Genomic DNA, 18,789 nt, shown 5'->3' on the forward strand with positions numbered 1-18,789 from the left:
TAGGCAAACGCATCTCACCCACAAATAGCCTGAGGCCATGAGCACATCGTGATTACGAGCACGCTCATAATACGAACGTCTCCATTTCGACAAGCTTCACGGTCTCAGGACTGCTATACACACAGCAGAACAACTTCCACTTCTACAGTCGTGGCTTATGGCTCAACTTGCCGAACATCAGGGTGATCGGGGAAGGGAGGAGGGGGCAGGGGACAAAGATTAATCAGGTGGAAGTACTATCGATAATGCACAACCACAGTTTGCAGCGGTCATCCACTAGGAGGCAGCAAGTACCGCAAAACCTACACCAAGAGAACATTTCCTATGACCTACCCCCTCACATGTTTGCGAACTGTGACTGTGAACAGTTAAGAGAGCACCGAAACGACACCGTCTGCTTATGGCACTAGGTGTACTCATTGTCTGTTTACGATTTCTAGCAGAGTCGCTACTATACTAGGTGGACTTCTCTGCCAGACTCTTGGATTATCCATTACTTTGGTGGTGACCAAATCGAATTTGCTGTCCTCTTAATATACACGGTGGCGCTGGAGGAATGGTCCGTATTCAGGGATATGAAAGGAACGATTGAAGCAAAAAAGTCTGGAGTACAAAGGCTCATGGGCTCTAAAATGCGTAACTTAAGAGCTATATGCACTTCTTCTTCGATTCTGTTAAATTTCTACTGCTAGCTCTTCGCTTTCCATATTCTGGAGCGAGGTAGCGTGGACAAAAACAAGAGACAATTAACTGGTAAGAATAATCTCCACAATTCGTACCTTAAAAGCTGTGTTCAGTAGAGGAGATGTGTTACATAATAGTGAAGATGAACACGCGCTCATAGCTCTTAAGTTATGCACTTTAGGGAACTCTTGTTTATCGGACATCATTTTCTTTTCTTGGTCCGTACAACTACTTCTCAAAAAATGGAAAGTAAAGAGCTGGCAGTAGAAGAGATTTGTCTCACAGTACTTAAAATGAAGAAGAGCTCATAGGTCTCAAGGTACGCATTTCAGAGCCCTTGTGCACTGGACGTTTTGCGTAGAATGAACGTTCATGTGATATCCCTAAGCTACGACCATTCCTCCAGGGATGCACAGTATATTTTTAACAAAGAGTTCCCGAATTTCTCAGTTTCGATAATCGAGGAATAGTACACTACGGTTGTCTTCAACCAATACGATTACACTCTAAGGCGAAAAAACATAGTTCGATGAAAGGAAACGCCAGTGGGTTGATGTGATGGAAGAGGGCAAGTTGAACAGTTAACCATTTAGGTAAGGCATGTGAAAAAAACGTGTATTCAAGAGTAACTCATCTGATAGGTCCAAAAAGATCGATGGAGAGCACCACCAAAATCGCATTTCCATAGAGCAGTATAAAGAACGAAATGCGCTGTCTTGTTAAAGCTAAACTTGGTGTTATAAGAGGTTACAAGAGGCTGGCACGACATATCATTATTTATTAATGACAATATGTGGAAGAAGAATACGATCTATCAAAGCAAAACACGTGAACATACTAAAACAGACAGTTTTATTGAACAGTGATGTTTAACGCAGCAACTCCAGATTCTAGTGCAGAAAATAATGCATTTGTGCCGGATTTCACACTGCCCCATCATTCTCACATGAAAGACATGAACATCACACTTCACACGCACTCATAACTGTTATGTACGCTAAACTGTCAAACATATAAAATAACATTTACGCTTCACTAATGAAAGATGCCCAACTTAGTGGACTATAATGTCTCTTCGTTTTAGTTAGCTGAGCCGTATGGGATAAGCAAACAAACAGTTCCACTCGATTAATTATTTAACACTACCCGGTTCCTAAACGAAGTCAGCAGCACAATGTACTTGTAAATGTCACTTACACAGATCATGAAAGAGACTGAGGTAAATTGAAATTTCTGTCAGCTATCGACTAAGACGCACTGTGAGAGGGTAGTACGTAAACTGAGCTTACCGTGAGCGCAATAGAGCGTAGCTTGCATAGAGTAGCCGGGAGTAGCGATTATGCTACCAGATTTCCAGACCTACATTATATATCACGTTGTTTGTCTACCGTTTTCCAATGGTCTAAAGCATTGGTGTCACTCGATGCCGGTTCCCCTTCTTTCGGGCCGTAGAGAATTTTGGGGCCTTCGGAGGCAGTGTTTGCCTGTCGTCGGATCGGCTCCTCCATCTCGTCTGACGCCCACACCTTATCCCCCTCCCCTTCTCCCCTTCTTCGTGCGTCAACGACAGGCACCCAATATGGCACGGCTTTCTGGTAGGGTAGGTCTTTCCACTGGAGCTTTCACGTTTGCGCACAGCTATAGCTTGTCCTTACACCCTATTCGAAGGCTCAGATATGACGTCAGATGCAGAGTGAGTTGTAATGGAGGCGTAAGTCAGGAATGCTGAGGTTAATTCCCACTGTTCAATCTGTAAATCTAAGATGCAATGTTAGAAATAAAAGACACGTTCAGGAGTGGCGTTTAAATACTGGATGAAAACATAAAATGCTGAGATTCGTTGATGACATCGCAATGCTAATCGAAAATATGGAAGAAGAACAGCACCTTTTGAATGCAGTGCACTACGTGATACAATCTGAGTAAAAAAGAATATAAAAGATATGAGGATTCACAATAGAAGATTAACAATAAATGTAGCATCAAAAGTTGGGACCGCTTAGTAAACAAAGAAAAGTAAAGCTGTTAAATTGAAGTAAAATAATGCTTGGCAGGCGAAACGAAACAGGAATCAAGATAGGACAGATACTGAAGACTATCCACGCTAAAATTTGTTCCTGGAATCCATCAGTTCCACGAAGAAATCTCTGAGACTATACGTCTAGAGTGTACCATTTTATGAACTGCGCGAAAACCGGAAAAGGGGATCAAAGAGTTTGAGTGGCGTTGATACAGATGGATGCTGGGTATCAAGAAAAGTGATAAGAGAGGAAGGCACCGGCAGAGTCAACGAGGAGAGCAGTTTGTGGAAAACACTGGCCAGGAGAATGGATGTGACGACAGGACGTGTGCTGGTAGAAAATAAGCCGCAGAGGGCATAAACTGAAGGGAGAGACATACAGTGGAACATATCCAACAAATAAATGATAACATAGGCTTTAAGTGCTACTTTGAGAGGAAGAGGTTGCCAGAGGTAAGAAAGTATTGGTGTACTAAATTAAACAACACAAAAGACACATGAATCAGAGGAAAATGTAAAACTATTTTAAGGTACACCATGTGCAGAGTTAATCAAATGATCTCATGTATTAGAACTGATAAGCTTTCAAGAAATTAACTTCGAATACGCAGGACACTTTACTTTGACACACTTTTTCGATAACGTACCCTCTGTGGTGTCACCGTCAGACACCACACTTGCTAGGTGGTAGCTTAAATCGGCCGCGGTCCATTTAGTACATGTCGGACCCGCGTGTCACCACTGTGTGAACGCAGACCTAGCGCCACCACAAGGCAGGTCTCGAGATACGGACGAGCACTCGCCCCAGTTGTACGACGACATTGCTAGCGACAATACGGACGAAGACTTCCTCTCATTTGCCGAGAGACAGTTAGAATAGCCTTCTGCTAAGTCCATGGCTACGACCTAGCAAGGCGCCATTAGCCTTACATAGTTTGAGAGTTATAGTATAAATGTCTCCAGAAGAACGCTGTATTCATCAACGAATAAAGTTAAGTATAAAGCAGCTACGTACTTTTCTTGCTACCATTCAATAGTTATCCTGTTCCAGAATTCACGCTCGTCTGCGTTAGATAGCGTGCCTATCGGCCCGCTCAAAATAACACTGTGTCGGCACTTCTGTCGACACATCACCCTCGTTGTTTCAGCATCTTATTTCCTTGTTTATTGCCAGCCCGTCACTTTGTCTGTTTACAGCAGAATGGTTTCGAACACAGCTAGCGACCATCAGTTCCTATGATGACCTTGCTGCAACATTTTACATATAGTCACACACTGCTACATTAAATGTGACAAATAAGGGAATATCATCAACTGCTCACATCTATTTGCCACCTTCGAAAATAATCATGCCTCATGTCCCACCTGACACAGGAAAAAGACAGCGAATTATCACGTTAGAATCTACGAAATACGTTAAACTTTTGTAGAAGCTAAAGAGACTTCTGCAGCTAAGCGAATCACAGCGGAAATCGGCTGCAAATATTGATATGTCTGTTGAGTGACAGCTTTGTGTACCAGCGCAGCAAAACATTCGTAGAAGTGAGAGCATTAAGCCAACGTGAGTGAATACTGAGAGACCTTATGTTAGAACTTTTCAGGCCTCGATTTCCTTACATGCGACAGCATAGTTGTAGTACATTCAGTGTAGATTGCCACTGGCAACAGTTTCTTCCTCTATTCTCTTCGAAAGGAGAAAATTATTCTAACTAACCACCAACAGAAGGCAGCTGTGAGGAATGCGTTATTTCTGGTAGCGAAATTTGTTTATTGTTTTCATTTTCATAGATTAGACGTACTCAGACTACGCACAAGTTTTTGTAGCTAGTATATGAAACAATAAATACAACCAGTTGTTTGCTCGTCTTGTATATTGCGGGTCACACCAGGTAACACAACAGTTTTACTTTCATATTTGCTCCACAATTTCCTTTACTGCATATTGAAACAGGTCTAGAACGACGAACCGTTATCTAGTTACCACCGAACGAGAATCTTATAAGCAATTTCCGCAATTGAAGGGTTACTTGTGCTAAAGACATTCTCGATAAATATCAGTGCAGCCAACCCATTATCATTATTTGATAGTGCTGTCTGTACTGCTATGAACGGATATACAGGGTGGTTGTAATTAAAGTTTTGTTACCTGAGAGGGCCGTCACTAAAAATCAATGACCGAAGGACAGTGAAACTTCGTAGAACGTTTCAAAGGGTGTGAGGTAGATAAATAGCAAAAAAATCGTTGAGAGGAACGCATTTCATTTTCCACACAATACGGTAAAGTTGTTAATTTCGTGCCATCATTACGTTCAAGGTTACAAACGTATCTTCTAGAGCCACAACTGCCTGGAAGTGCGTGAAACATCTCAGGTGGAGCGTTGGCTATATTCCTCGTTATGATCATCTTCAGCTTCCAACGTGTGTCAATATGCCGTTGATTAACATTGTCCTTCAGCTAACTCCACAGAAAGCAATCATGTGGGTTAAATATAGGTATTGTTGGTGAGTATTCGCTTTGGAACGATCGGCCAACGATTTGGTTTACTCCAGATATGTTACGGAGTCACCCGGTGACCTCACGAGCGGTGTGAGATGGAGCGCCGTCGTGCATCAGTTCAGTTGGGCACAAATGACCTCTCTCCCGTAGCGTAGAGGTCACGTATTGGCAAAGCAGAACATAGTAACATCTTCCTTCAACGCTGCATGTCCTTGGTCCTTTTGTGCGAGTACGCCAAAGAAAACTGTGCCGTGAAGCCACGCCACACAGTGACACGTTCACCGTTCACGGGAGCTCCGAAAAAGTTCGTTGGCGGTGACGAACGGCAAATGCGATATGTATAAGTTTTCACTGCCCCAGCGAGCCTAGAGTATGTTTTATCACTCCACAAAATGTTTCAAAGCCATAGGTCGTCAACTTCAATCCTTGCAAGAAATATAAGGGAAAAGGTGTACTCGAAAATGTGCGTCACGAGGCAGAAGTTGGTGAGTTACGTGCGAATACCATATAACAATATTTGAATGATGTACCGTGGAATGTTCAACAGTCATGAAACAGTTCGTCTACTACTTGAAAACTGCGTCCAGCATTCTCATTTATGGCAACTTCTTCAACAGTTTGTGGAGCAATTAACCGTCAGCATTCCCCAGGAGCAATTCCCAAATTATCAATTCTAACTGAATTTTCTCTTGTTCTTTAAACCCGGTGAGGAAAGAGGACCTCTCTATAAGCCCTTAACGCGTTAATATTCACACAGAGCACCAGCACTATTGCTGTTGTTTTCATAAAACAGCTTTACGACTGAAACTTTCTTTACCTCGTCCAGACCCGTGTTGACTGTGAGCAGCTGCAAGAGTATAGGCGCCTAACGGAAAATACGACAGTGCATTGTCTGCACATCACTCTGCAATGTGTCACTTTGATTATCAAGTGAAATTTATAATTAAATTTAGACTGAGGTGACAAAAGTCAATATCGGGTTGGAGTTTCTTTTACCACGCGTAGTGCAGCAACTCCACGAGGCCAGGAACTTAACAACTTGGTTGAAGTGTCCTGCAAAAATACTGAGCCATGATGCCTCTATACCTGTCCATAAATGCGGAGCTGTTGCCGATGTAGGATGTCATTCAGTCGAATTGTCCAAAATGTATTTCAAACCAATCGGGAAAATTGTGCCTCGGTGACATGGTTCATTGTCATCCATAGCCTCCAAGTCGCCGAACGGTTCAGCTAGACCAGAGGACCAGTCGGACGAGAGAACCCAGCCTGTTCAATGTAAACACAGCCCACACTATTCTGGAGCCACCACTATTTGCACAGTGCCATCCTTGTTGACAGCTTGGGTCCATGGCTATGATAGGTCTGCGCCACACTCGGATTATTAACGCCGTCCGATGATGTTCCTTACGTGCTGGTTTGGAAACAGATCTGGTCATCGCGTAGGCCAAGGCAACATGACGATACTCTGTAGAGCATGATGAGTTACAACAACGCTATGTGGGTGAGCGTTAACCTGTTGGAAAACACCCTGTGGCACGCTGTTGTGAATGGCAGCGCAAGAGGTCGAATCACAAGACTGACGTACAAATTTGCAGTCGGGATGCGTGAGATAACCACGAGAGTGCTCCTACTGTCGTACGAAATCGCAATGTAGACCACACCTCCAGCTGTATGCCCACTGTGCCTAGCAGTGTGTGTTACAGTCACTCAACTGACCTCCTTCTAACCAATACAAGGAAATAACTGGCAACAAGGCGGAACCAGCTTCTGCCGACCGGAGTGGCCGAGCGGTTCTAGGCGCTGCAGTCTGGAACCACGCGACCGCTACGGTCGCAGATTCGAAAACTGCATCGGGCATGGATGTGTGTGATGTCCTTAGATTAGTTAGGTTTAAGTGGGTCTAAGTTCTAGGGGACTGATGACCTCAGCAGTTAAGTCCCATTGTGCTCAGAACCATTTGAACCATTTGAGAACCAGCTTTTATCAGAAAACATTTCAGAGCTCCACTCAGCCCTTCAAAGAGCTCTCGCTAGGCAGTTTTGAGGTCGTAAAAGGGGTCTGTTTGGGGTCAGTGGAAGGCACGGTACAGGGCGCCTGTTTCGGAGCTGCTGTTGAAGTAACTAATTTGTAACTGTCCTCTGTGTCACTGTAGTGGTAACTGCTGGGAGAACTGCTGCAGCAGATGCACTACAATGCGCCAGATGCGAACGCCAAACACATCAGTCTTCCCACGTGGTAGTATCACGTGGCCGTCCGGAGCCCGGTTTTCTTGCGACTGTACGTTCTCGTTACCACCACTGACAGCAATCATTTACAGTGGCTACATTCTTGGCAAGTCTTTCTGCAGTATCGCAGAAGGATCTTCGAGCATCTCGTAGCCCAATCACACGATATAGTTCAAACTCAGTGATGTATTGATAATGGTGCCTTTGTCGCCCTAATGGCTTTCTTTAACAACATCAACTCACCACGACCAGTCTCAAATGAAACTGCCCGCTAACGACTGTTGGAGCGTGTAAGCAAACCTGATTTGCCTTCCCATTGTGGTGCTACTAGCACCACCAGTGCAGAAAAATTTAATTGATTTCATCCTTCAGATGTAAAAACACACCTACAAACTTTGGTTTATGTCGCTTGGTGTTGCGATTTTTTCCGTCAGTGTCTAACAGTAGATCTACCCGTGATTCAGAATACCGACGTGTTTGGTCTTACGGCAAGAGTTTGTAGAACAGTCCGTGCCGCAGTTATTCTCACGCATCGTTCTTCTCACGATATTCTCTATCGACGCTATTCAACCTAACAGCTTATGCTCACAGATTAACATGTAATACATAGGAGTAGTTCGGATGAGTGTATCAGATTTTATTCGAGGGTGAGTAATATTACCACAAAATAATTTCCGTAAATTTAAGCATGGAATCTGCTATTCCTGTGGCTGTTTGTGCGTGTGTTTTTCTCTGGACCTATGTTCTTAGGTTTTGATACGTTTACGTTTATTGGTCACCAATGATTCAATGGAACACAGGGTCTGCCCAATTTTTGTGCTCAAGATTTTAATATTTATTTATGCTCAAGGTAAATTAGCAGCCCATTTGACAAGCGTTCATTCTGTACATACCTTCCATCATTTCACTATTATTTTCTGTAGTAGCGAATTTCCTATAAACAACAGTATTATCCACGAGCAGTCTCACGGCGCTTTCTAGACACATGAAGTGGTTTTCCAACAAAGTTATTGACACACTGGTTGTTGTCACTTCATAGTATACACTCGTCCACATGTTCAGTACAGTTGATAAGTCCTTACCATCCGTCAAAAGGAACCCTGTTCCATAAACCTCCAGCAAATATGCATATGCCAATGTATTATACCTTTATTATACACAGCCGAAACAGCATCTCTAGTAAGCACAAGAAGTGGGCCAAGCATACTTGCTTGTAACATGATGTGTACCTGGCTAGGGCCACGGTACCATCGTAACAGCCCCTTCTTACTGTATCGTTGGGTGTAACGAGTCACTATGTGTTTCCCCTAATGAACAATGAAAGTCATAGTGCAAATTACTGAGCACCTCAGGCGTGGCAGGTACAGACCCAACCGTTCACGGAATTACCAGACACATGTCGATGGGTCTAACACAGGTAAACACACACGCAAATAAGAACTTAAAACTTCTTTATTATAACTTTTTATAAGACGTGAATTGGCGTGTTGCTTAGGCAACGATACATTTTACAAGTCTCAAAAACAATATAATCTACCTTCCTCTCTCGTTATATCACAGAACATATAACTCTGAAGCCAATCTTATCGATGTCAAAACACTCACTAACACACCAAAACAATATATGGAAGAGCAACCTGCTCCCACATCACCCCCTTCTCAGTAAGACGCTCACAATTCACTGTACTACGTCCACTAGTGTTGCGGGAAATCGAATTAGGCGACCCGATCTTGATGTTCGTGGTTTTTTGTCTTCAGGTTGTTTGTCCTGGGGTGATGGTGAAACTGGAGTGTCTTCGTGCAATCTAACGTCTTCATTCAGCAGATATGCAGGTTTCAATCGGTCGATCAAAATGTTTTTGACTTGCTCTTCAATTTTCAGTCGAAAAGTTTTGGTGTTCTTTCCATGAATTCGTATGGGCTTTCATGCGGAGGTTCTAATGACCATTTACCTCCGTCAACCCTTACAAATACGTATATTGAAGTGCTGAAGTCCTTGTATACAAATGCTCTCTCTTTTACTTTGTGAGCTGTTTGCACAGGTTTCTAGTGGTTCATTGTTTTAGTTGTGAAACAAATTGGAGTAAGGCTGAATACCTTTTTGTTCCGACTTCTAGAAGAAAAACACCAGCTATCCCGATTGGTGAACCATAAACCACTTCTGCTATCGTTGCATTGGTGTTTTCTCTGATTGAGCAACGAAAACTAAGAAGAATTACAGGTATTGTTTGAGGATATTTTGTAGTTGAATGTGAACGGGTTGCTGCTTCAAGTGTGCGATGAAATCTTTCTATTTTTCCGTTGGATTGAGGATGGTATGAAGTAGCTTGAGTTTGATTACAACCACATATTTTTGATAGTGCTTGAAATAGCTCAGAGTTAAATTGTCTTCCGCGATCGGTTACGTTTTGATAAAGTGTGCCAAATCTAGTAATCCAACAAATTAAGAGCCGGCCGTGGTGGCCAAGGGGTTCTAGGCGCTTCAGTCTGGACCCGCGCGACCGCTACAGTCGCATGTTTGAATCCTGACTCGGGAAATGGATGTGTGTGATGCCCTTAGGTTAGTTAGCTTTAAGTAGTTCTAAGTTCTAGGGGACTGATGACCTCGGATGTTAAGTCCCATAGTGCTCAGAGCCATTTGAAGCCAACAATTGAAGAAGGCTTGAGCTACAACTTCTGCTTGTATATCCCGAAATGGTATTACCTCTGTCCAATTCATAACTTTATCGTTGCCTGTTATGCAATACGTATAGTAATAGGTAGGAGTCATTGTCCGTAGCAAATCCAGATGAATTACTTTAAAACGTTCATCAGTGCCGGTAAAGTGTCCTATTGGTGAATAAACATGAAGTGATACTTTGTTTTTTTGACAATCATTACTTGCTCGTGACCAATTTGCAATGTTCTCTTTCATTTTCATCCAACCACATCCTGACGTTATCATTTTTACAGTTGCCATGATATTTGGATGAGCCAAATTATGATAATATTGGAAAATAGCATAACGGAATTGTTCAGGAATATAAGGTCGAATATTTTGTGTCGAGACATCACACCACAATTGCTTTCCTGTCTGCGTCAAATAGTGTCTTAATTCAAGCGAAGTATTATTGTCAGATTGCAGTTGATGAAGCTCTCCGTTCTTTTCTTGTGCTTCGGCTATCTCTTCATAGCTAATTGGAGACAATGATTCAAGCCATGAAAAGCTATCAGCCGCAACATTTACTTTACCAGAAATATGTTGTAAAATTTGAAATATATTGGAGATAACTAAATGGATTGACGTTGCTTTCTCATTCTTCTGCTTGAATGCATATGTTAGAGGGGCATGATCAGTAAATAACAAAGTCTCTACCTTCTAACAGATATTTCAAATGCTTGACAGCCACATTTATTCTAAGTAGTTCTCTGTCATATGTGGAATTCTTGTTTTGTGCATTCGTGAACTTCTTAGAAATGAATCCAGTAGGTTTCCACTGTTCATCTTGCCACGGTTGCAACACAGCACGAACTGCAAAATCGGATGCATCCACAAATAAGGCGAGTTGGCTGTGCAAACTCGGAAATGTTAAAAGTGTTGCATTTGCGAGATCTTCCTTACATTATCGGAACCAGCAATTGCCTCTTATGACCAGTCAATATGTCTTCGCTCATTTTCAGTTGTTCCTTATAGGTAATCATTCTACAAGGCTTGGTTTTCTGCAGCATGTTCCAAATATCTATGATAAAAATTGATGATTCCTAAAAGTTTTCGAAGTTCGCGAAGAGTTTCAGGTTGCTTGTAGTTCATTTGCGCAGACACTTGTTCTGCATCCGGCTTGGTTCCCGAGGGTGTGATTAATTGTCTCAAGAATGTGAGTTCTTGCACTCCAAATACGGATTTCGCAACATTTATTACTAGATCATACTGATTCAGTTGTTTAAAGAGTACATTTAGATGCTCAATATCTGGTTCTGGAAATTCTGAAGCTATTAAAATGTCATCCAGATAGGGAAAGCAGAAATCCAGCTCTCTCAAAACTTCCTGTATAAACCTCTGAAAGGAGCTATGTGCATTTCTAAGTCCGAACGACATATAATTAAATTCACACAGACCAAAAGGAGTAATAATGTTGACTTTAGTTTGTCTTCTTCGGTTAAAGGAATTTGATAATACGCTTTTAGTAGGTCAATCCGGAAGAATATGTTCTTATTCTGAAGCATCAGATGTACCTCATCTACTCGAGGGACTGGATACCTGTCGGGGAGAGTCCTGTCATTAAGACGATGATAATCTCCAGAAACTCGCCACTGACCATTGGACATTATAGCAAGGTAAAGTGGGCTAGCCCATTGCGATTGTGATGGACGTATAATACCATTATTCAGCAGGACCTGAAATTCTTTCTTAGATATTTGCAGTTTGGGGGGTCGAACCTACGAGCTGTACTATACATCGGTGTACCACTAGAAGTAGTGATATAATGCTGTACTTTATGCTTTAACACCTTTGGTATTGTAGATGGTTTTGTTAGCTCAGGAAATTTCTCTAACAGCTTTGAATACTGACATTTTGCATAGAGTGAGTTGAGTTTACTGAATCGTTAGCATCCAAAGCGCTTACCTCTGCGGAAATTTTTGACTTAATAATGTCATATATAAACTTTTCATTTTTCCGATCTATGAGTAAACCAAAACGATGAAGAAAATCGGCTCCCAATATTCCTTTTGATACTTTAAAAGGCCATTAAAACTTACGTTAAAGACCTAAATCAATGGTTAACAGCTTTGACCAGTAGGTTTTTATTTCAGAATCAATTGCAGCATAGGGACTAAAGTCAGAGGGTCCAAGCTTCTTAGTTTTTGCCACTGGTATAACAGACAAATCTGCACCGATATCTACCAGATAAGATCGTCCACAAGTTCTGTCTTTAACAAATAATCTGTATTGGCGGCTTACTGTAGGAATTAGTATAGAACATTCAGCCTCTTATGACTCTACCCTTTCTTGTTTTCCTTATTTTTCAATTGCCAAGGTTGTACACACTTTTCAGATTTACACCGTGAGCCATATTTGAAGTAATGATAACAATATTTACCATTTTTTTTAACTGTGTTCTGTTTCTACTTCTGCTGACAGACCTGGATCTATTTGATTCTCGGAGCGTCTTAACGTCATTTTCTGAGTTAGAATCTTCTGAAGTGCATGTATCTGCTGCATCAAAACAGCCACCTCTTCAGGGTGACTACAGGCCATACGACTGGTGTATAATATTTAGGCTGCTGCCACGTCTGTAGCCAGTAGAGGTGCTGTCGTTGTTGAATGCCACCAGGCACCTGAGATAGCCCTGCAACATGGTCCACCCTACCTATACTAGGAACACCTATTGGAATTTTGCCTATAGCTATAAAAAATTTCAAATTGATACATTCAAATCCAGGCCAACTGCCGCTGATAGTCACCTAACTTAAAAGTTATTCCGCTACACCTTAAATTTATACAGCTGCGTTTATTGTCACTCAGATCTAAAACCGGGTTCTAAAGCACTCTGAACCTGTCTGCGGAAATGGAAGGCACGTCTAGCATTCTCGTATTAAAGGCCACATACTTCAATTTTTTTTTTTTCGTATTGTTCTTCTTACGACGGGGCGGTAAATAAAGAAGTGCTGTTGAAGTGTTCACCCGAAAGTGCATATACAAATGTTGGTTAAAAAAGGTCTTTGCAAATTTGCAAATTTTGGCTCTCACGTAAGTCTCAGGGGATGATTTACACACTTGGTGCATTAGTACACTGTTTCACACCCACGCATTTGTAATAGTTTTTGAATTAATTATTCACTCAGATATCAGTACTGTTTATGATAGGTAACAAAAATTAGGCGATAATTATGGCAAAATCAGTGTTTCAGCACACAGTTCAGTCACTGTTTATTGGCATCGTCCTTTTCTTTCACACAGTGAAATTAGCACTGGTGAAACGGTTTACAGTTTTACTTTATTAATAATTTGACTCCGAGCCCCCAATAGCAGTAGTGTAGGCTGCTATAAACGAAAACTACTCAATCAATTCGAACAGAACCACAAGTTCCACTGTCCTCTTTGTTCTAACAGTTTTGGCGCGAGATCACAGTTCGCCATACGTTCACCTACTACGATGTATACCTCGTAATTCTTATTCACACAAATAATCGTAGCACTTCCATTTCATGAAATATATGCTTGCACATTTGCACTATTAAACAACACTCTCTGTCGAAATAAATCGGAGCGAAAAAGAATTCTCAAACGATCACATGGGCCATCCTCAAGTGAGCCTTGCTCGCTCACCACCCATCCTCCAAAACGACTGGCAAATGACTGATCCCCTGGTCAAGATGGCCGCTCGCTTTTATAGGCTCGGACGTCAACCTCCTCCCCCCCCCCCCCTTGGTTATGCAAGTACTAATCTCACCAGTTAAGGTTACAAATATTGATACATACATTTCTCGACAGCCGGCCGCGGTGGTCGAGCGGTTCTAGGCGCATCAGTCCGGATCCGCGAGACTGCTACGGTCCTAGGTTCGAATCCTGCCTCGGGCATGGACGTGTGTTATGTCCTTAGGTTAGTTAGGTTTAAGTAGTTCTAAGTTCTAGAGGACTGATGAACTCAGAAGTTAAGTCCCATAGAGCAATTTGAACCTTTTGAACTATTACGTTGAATTGGCTGATTACAGTATGTTACTCGAAAGATAAGCTATTTTCAAATAAACCTTTCACATTAAGGCAGTCGCCACACGCCACAAATTCATTTTTGACGTGGTAATCTTCTATTAATTTGACTATTGAAGCTATATCTTTCTAAAGATGTGAAAGCAGTTGCTACCTCTCACATCCATTTTGAATGCACCTTTAGCTGGCCTAGAACTGCTAGAACTTCAAGGAACACCTGCTACTACGCATTTAGGAATGTCATTGTATGGCGTCACTTTCGGTAAGCCTGACTGTATTTCGGTACACACGATTAGTCTCGACTGTAATCGTCTGTAAATATTTGTCGTTGCTTATTAAATGTGCCTATACACGTCCGAAACAAACAAAATTACACACGCTCACACACACACACACACACACACACACACACACACTCGCATACATATTGACTGCCATTGTGTGCAGTACACTACGTAGCTTATTAGGAACAGAAGTCTGTGTTGCAAAGTTTTAACATAAAACCGCATATGTCACCGTTTTTAGAAGTATTCTATAGCACAAAATCTTCACATATATAATAATTAATTAATCATGAGCGATAAATGTTAATAGTAATTTGCAAACAATGAAAACTATTGCAAGTTAAATGTATAGTGTAACTTAACTAGTTTCAAATAAGTGTGATGCCACTCAAAATATTACATAGTGCCGTTCTTTCCGTCATGAATTTTCTATTGAAATTTATAAACAATTTCCCTCAAACTTTGTTTACTGCTCTTTGAATGCTTAATTGTTTATGAATCTTAACATATGACTGCGGCACTCGATCTGTTTTTAATGAGTGCTCGCTCATCCCTCTAAGTTGTTATTTACTGTTTTTATTAATATATCAGCATTCGTGATATTAACCTATTTTGAGGTTACTACAACTTTTGCGTCTCATGACTTGAAATGAAGATCGATCTTTCAGAATTTGCATATTGCTTACCACAATCCACTGCCGCATCGCTCTTCACCGTAAGTTACACAGTTTTCGCGGGCCACGTGGCCGCCTGGCGGCGGAGGCCACCCTACCGACCGTTGCAAATCTCGCGTGGGTGCGCCACGTGCTTCCGCGAATCGCGCACCATACAGCGCTCTCGTTCTCCGCAAAGCAATTCTTGCATACTAGAAATATTCATGTAATAACGGGGGTTTGTACCGTCACATTCTGCAGGTCTGTTTGTACACTGCCTCCATGACGCAATGCAGTTTCGTTTACGTTGGAGGAGGAAGGCGAATGGAGAATGTTAGTGTTTTAACGTACGCCGACCTCGAGGTCATAAGAGACGGAGCCCAAGCTCGAATTAGGGTTGGATAGAAAAGAAAAGCGACCGTGGCCTTGCGAAGAAACCATCCCGGAAATTGCCTTATGCGATTTAGAGAAATCACGGTAAACCTAAATCACGACGACGGGACGCAGGCGTACACTGTCGTCCTTTCAAATGGGAGTCCAGTGTGCTAAAACCACTCCGCTACTTAGCTCGCTCACTTATCTCGGAGATCCTTCAACTCGAGTAAGTGGAAATAAGCAGAAAATATTGTGCCACCATACGTTTAGAAACGAAATAAACTGTTTATGGAAACTCGTTAAATCTCTGTACATATAACAAATCTCCTGATTGATTCGCTGACTCATCACCGTCCAACCCAAACAGCTGAGGACAAGAACTTCACACATGGAGAGGGTGTTGATCTTATACTGTAGGCTTTGTTTAAGCAGAGATGTTTCGAAATTACACCAGTGAAAGGTTTTTTGAACATATGTCGCTATTAAGGCAATTTTGAATCTAGAACTACCAAATAAAAAGAAAATTCGCAATTCAGAATCTAAGCGAATAGGGGGTGAAAGTGTTTTTGAAAACAAATCACTGTTAGGGAACTGCAACCGCCTTTTTATAGATCGATTTACGAAAATTAGTATGTGACTTTTTGCTTGGAAACTAAGGAAAGTACATGTAGCACTGTTTTTGGAAATTCATCCCCTGATAGCTGAAATAGGGGATCGAAAGCTTTATGAAAGTATTTCATTATGAAAGCATTTTTAAAAATAACTCTTTGGAAAGCTTTGTTCGGCTGCTCAGTTAAAAATAAAACAAAAGAGAAGTGCTTCAGTCTTTGTTAAATTCAACCTCTGAGGCATGAAATGCGGGATGGAAGTTTTTATGAAAATATTTCGTTGTATCAAAACATTTTTAAAGCTAAATGTATGAAAACAGGTATTTGATTTCTCGGTTACAAAAGCATATCTGCATGAAAGTCTCTAAGGAAATATCATCACAATATCTCTAAAGGCTGGATTAACAAAAAACTCTAACTACCACTATAGCTTTTTGATCAGAAGATGATTCCATGTGAGAAGTTGAGTCCATATAGAAAAGTCTCTGTTTCTATGGCCTTAATTAGCGTGAAATGCAATTTGTGACTCAAATAAAGCTATTTAACAGTCACCATGACAAATCTGCACGATGAGAATTTCATGGAACAAGCAATGGCTCTTTAATAAATTAATTTTTCAATGGGCCTCATACATATATAAAGAACTATTTTTGCATTAATTAGTACGCAAACGCGGTCGGAGCAGCGGGATCGAAGATAGTATTCTGTAAGTATAATACGCTCATTTGTGGTAACGTAGGGGATACCAGAGGAAGCGGAAGAGGGTGAGGGAAGAATTGGTCTCGGGATGTGTTGCTGTACCGCTGAAAATATTCCACACGCAACGAGAAAGAATTTCTTGCCTTCGCTACCAATATAGACTTCCTTGCCTGCTTCTACATCTACATCTACATCTACACTTATACTCCGGAAGCCACCCAACGGTGTGTGGCGGAGGGCACTTTACGTGCCACTGTCATTACCTCCCTTTTCTGTTCCAGTCGCGTACGGTTCGCGGGAAGGACGACTGTCTGAAAGCCTCCGTGTGCGCTCGAATCTCTCTAATTTTACATTCGTGATCTCCTCGGGAGATATAAGTAGAGGGAAGCAATATATTCGATACCTCATCCAGAAACGCACCCTCTCGAAACCTGGCGAGCAAGCTACACCGCGAAGCAGAGCGGCTCTCTTGCAGAGTCTGCCACTTGAGTTTATTAAACATCTCCGTAACGCTATCACGGTTACCAAATAACCCTGTGACGAAACGAGCCGCTCTTCTCTGGATCTTCTCTATCTCCTCCGTCAACCCGATCTGGTACGGATCCCACACTGATGAGCAATACTCAAGTATAGGTCGAACGAGTGTTTTGTAAGCCACCTCCTTTGTTGATGGACTATATTTTCTAAAGACTCTCCCAATCAATCTCAACCTGGTACCCGCCTTACCAACAATTAATTTTATATGATCTTTCCACTTCAAATCGTTCCGCACGCATACTCCCAGATATGTTACAGAAGTAACTGCTACCAGTATTTGTTCCGCTATCATATTGTCTTACAATAAAGGATCCTTCTTTCTATGTATTCGCAATACATTACATTTCATGGAGAAGTGGTTCGTTTACTGTACATATAATGACTGGCTTTCCCTTTAACTGTGATACGCAAGGGATATAATATCTCTCTCCTCCCGCAGCCAGTAGGAGAAATCATACTTGTAAGGGAAAAAAGGAATTTATTAGTACCTTAAATGAATCGAATTAGCTGTGGGAAAATGATACCTTCGAATTTGGACATAATAATGAGTCTTAGTAAACACAAATTATAAAGGAAACACAGAAATAATAAACTGCGTTTATAAAGCTAAGCAACCCAACGAGCAACTAAATGAAGGCCTAGCCTAACCAGAATCTTATGTGGTGGAGTATTTTGCAAGGAAACCTATGACTAGTTGGCTCACATGTGCGCTTAAGTTGTCCACATTTGGCGCAGCTATCCAAGAATATCTAGGTCGGCTGAAAACGGCTGAGCAGCTGAAAAAGCGATGACGGGGCGCTGGTGGCGGCTTGTCAGTAACTTCTCATGAGACAAGTGCACCCAACTCACCAAACTGCCAAGACGGTGCCCCATAGTGTCGAAAACAGTCTGTCTGCTGCAGCCCATGCGTTGGACTGCTGGAAAACGTGCTATGCCTCCGCCTAACGGCCAACATTGACAAACTTTTTCTCTCATAAACTTTCCTGCAAGAATTAGCAACAAAACATTTCAATTAAAATATATATAAACAATGACAAACTCAGTTGGAGTAAAAGGCCAGTCAGGAAATATTTCTTGATGTTAGATCAATTCTTCTACCGAAATCGTGTGAAATTGCTCAGTTAATAGAATATGCATACTTGATTAATGTCAAAAAATTTTGTTGCTGGGTATAGAACTCATTTCTGAGCCACTGACATCTCTAATACTGGGTAATAAGAGATCGTTCTTTTCTCTGGTGTTGTTGGTAAGGATATCACCGTTCTTCTCAAATTATGCTGGATTATTTTTGCCAAATCTCACTAGCGAATATATTTATTGTGCCGGTGCAGTCAGATTTGCTAAATCCTTGAAGAGGTAACAACATGACGACCCCAGGGAAAACAGTGTGTCATTATTTTACTTCTCCTTTTGCTTTTCTTGTAATTAATATTTTCTAAGTGGAGAGTTACCACAGAAAATTACTTTATAAACCTTTATTTAGTATAAATGTGGAAAATACGTCATAAACTTGATTTGA

The sequence above is a fragment of the Schistocerca piceifrons genome, chromosome 7 (genome assembly GCF_021461385.2).
Source record: "Schistocerca piceifrons isolate TAMUIC-IGC-003096 chromosome 7, iqSchPice1.1, whole genome shotgun sequence".
Taxonomy (NCBI): domain Eukaryota; kingdom Metazoa; phylum Arthropoda; class Insecta; order Orthoptera; family Acrididae; genus Schistocerca; species Schistocerca piceifrons.